This window comes from Pteropus vampyrus, unplaced genomic scaffold (assembly GCF_000151845.1).
Source record: "Pteropus vampyrus isolate Shadow unplaced genomic scaffold, Pvam_2.0 Scaffold69, whole genome shotgun sequence".
In the NCBI taxonomy this organism is placed as follows: Eukaryota; Metazoa; Chordata; class Mammalia; order Chiroptera; family Pteropodidae; genus Pteropus; species Pteropus vampyrus.
In genome coordinates, this window is record NW_011888850.1 from 1,638,320 (window position 1) to 1,641,333 (window position 3,014).

At 45.2% G+C, this 3,014-nt stretch overlaps 1 pseudogene; it reads left to right on the top strand.

The window, feature by feature from the left end:
- Window positions 1-2,330: 2,330 nt before the first annotated feature.
- Window positions 2,331-2,449, top strand: LOC111740879 (annotated as a pseudogene).
- Window positions 2,450-3,014: the final 565 nt, after the last annotated feature.

Here is a 3,014-nt window from a genome sequence, read left to right on the forward strand (position 1 = left end):
TTTTTTTTTCTGATTTTCATTCTAAGAAGATGACTTATTTGCTCTGTGATAAACCACTCTACCCCTCTCATGCTAGCCACTCATTTCCTCTGTGTTTGCTCATTGATAAAATCAGCCGCTTCTTGTATACTTTTTGTAGTAGGCCTTCAGGACCTAAAAGAAAGGGAACATAATTCGGGGCAGCTGGTCTCGTGCCTCCCAGCACTAGGGTTTAAAGAACAGATTCACATACCTAAGGATTTTAGGTGCCCTTGCATTTTACAGTATTTCTGGTGAAGACACATTTAAAGGAAAGAAAACATGCCCTAGTTGCAAAAATTATTTTATGCACTTACAGCTGAAAACCGTGTATATGTGCATATTAAAGCTTTGTTTGCTTGGAGGTGAGCCGTCCCTGGAATGAAGAGACTCTCTCCCATGGATAGACCTGCTTGGCTGAGCCTGCACTACCCGAGTCCTGTCCAGCTACTGTCCAGACAGGGACCAAAGGCCAAGCGACCCTGCAGCCAGCTTCTGTGGCCTCCGTATGGCACTTGGCACCTCAGATGCTGGCCTTTGTGTTTGCTCACAGGTTCCCTTTATATGCTGGGTGCTGAGGCCCCCATCACTGGACTCTCCTTCTCTGAGTTTTGACCAGTTGAGATCAGGCCCATGGAACCAAATTAGGGACAGACTGAATTTTCTCCTCTCCTCTCTGCCCTCCCTTTCCCCCTTTTCTTCCCATCCTCATCTTTTCCCCTCCCTCCTTCCCTTCCATACACGGATCTTGTTTTGGGATCCGATATCTTTTCTAACTGCCAAGGATATTAATTACCATTTACATTGTTATTTAATTTTAGTTTTTTTTTGCGATTGCCTACAGTATCTGTTTTTACTTCATTTTTTTGAGTTTCTTCTCTTTGTATGTCTGATTCTTAGTCTTTCATGTGAGGCTCTCCTCAAATGCATGAGGGTGTTTTCGATATATTTATATTTAGGAGCCATGTACTAAAAAGTTGACTGAAAGCTGTGTGTACGTGTACTCGTCATTTGATAGAGTTCATGCAGAATGAACTGCCATCTCTTTGGGAAACCAAGTTCCTCAGCACTTAGGGATCATTTTTTATAGGTCATATAGATTATCAGAACAGGCCATACCAAAATTTGCCATTTTGGCGTAAGGATTAATTTGAATCGAAGGCCACTGGGGAAAAGCGGATACAGGAAAAGTTCTCTGCCCTCCCCCTGACTGTCTAAAAGCAGGTCATAAACTCGTGGAGGTGTCTCAGGAAGAGCGGAACTGCAAATCACCAGGAGAGAGCTACAGACTCATATCAACCCAGAGACAGGGCACCGAGCGGAATCTATATAACAAGTTGCTAAGTAACTCTTATCCTCCCTCGATTTTCCCCATATATCTACCTTACCGCAGTGCGCCATTTCTAAAAACCTAGCTCTTCTCCTTCGTCTTCTCACTTCTTCACAAACGTATTGTTGTTTGTTAAGATGCGATCTAAATCTCAATTTCCGGCCACCCCTCTGAGTGACTCATCACGAGGTGTCGCATGTGTATGCAAAAGGCACTTGTTAATAAATACTGTTTTTCTCTTGTTAATATGTCTTTTTGTCAGTTTATTTTGCAGGCCCAGCCCCTGAACCTAAAAGAGTAGAGGAAGTTTTTCCTCTTCTACAGCCATTTTTCAGGGACCATTTGATTTATCCAGAGAAAAGTCTACCAATATCCTCTTACTTGGCCGCCCCCTGATTAGCCAGGTATTTTCGAAGGTGAGTAGGGAGCCAGCCGGTGGTCGTCTGGTTCAGTGTGTGGACTCTGCCCTTTCTAGTGCACTGAAGTCTGGAGACAGTCTGATTTAATTTTTGCCCCAGAATAAAGCTCCCGTGTGCTGCGGTGGAAGCGGGGAGCAGGAAGTCTGGCCGGCGGGCCAGGGTCTAACCTTCTGCCATGACTTCCAGGGCCCCTCCCCTGCCCTCTGCCTTCTCAGCCTCCCGCCTTGTCGTACCCTGTGCGGCTCTTAGTGTCTCCACTGAATGGCTCTGAGGGTCTGCAGTGTGAGATGGCCCGAGTCTCACTTTCATCCCTCTCTGATGGCGCTCGGCATTGCCTTTCTTCTTTCTTCTAATTCCTTGACCCACATTCCAGCTTCTCAGTTTTGTGGATGTTTCTCGTCTGTTCTTCCCCCATTTCCTTTGTCTCTTCTCCCATGTACTCATTTTAGTGTGGTTGCAGAATAGAAGAAAGAGAATAAATTTGTCTGTTTAACTGTTAAGTTTAGCAGAAGATGCCCTGATCTTGTAAACAAACAAACTATGGTCAAAATCGATGTGGTTCTGTCTGCAGCCATGCTACCCTGAACAAGCCTGATCCCGTCTGGTCTTGGAAGCTAAGCAGGGTTGGGCCTGGTTAGTACTTGGATGGGAGACCACGTAGGAAGACCAGGTGCTGTAGGCATAAAAAAGAAAAAAATAAAGGATTGTAAGCTGACAAGGTCCTTGCAATCTGTGAGGTCAACCAAGGGTTACCTCGCCTAAAAAAAAAAAAAAATCGATGTGGTTCTACTCAAGGTCACTCAGTCACTAGCAGGACTGGGCTAGAACTCTAAAGCTTTTGTGTTAACATCTGGGCTGATATTTACTGGTAAGAGGTTTCAACTAATCATCTTTCACTATCGAAAGTGAAAAACTGATTCCTCCTCCTTCATTTTAAAATTTTATTTTTTAAAGCCGAAGTCTGCTTTGGGGTTTCCTAGTTCCATCTAAACTTCTTTAGCCTCCAAGTTCACAAGCGGGTCCCACTGCGGCAGTTATAGACACCTGTGGCACCAGGAGAAAACTCATATATGGACATTCCTGACATTCTAGTGTGCCTGGGCCTATAGGAAAAGGCATCCTACCTGCCAGCCCTGCATCCCCCCCCTGCAGAGTAATACAGCCTGAGACTGTGGGCTGCAATTTTAGCAAAAGTGCTTTGGAGGGAGGGAAGAGGAGAGGAAGGGGGCTGGCATGCTCCAGGAAAT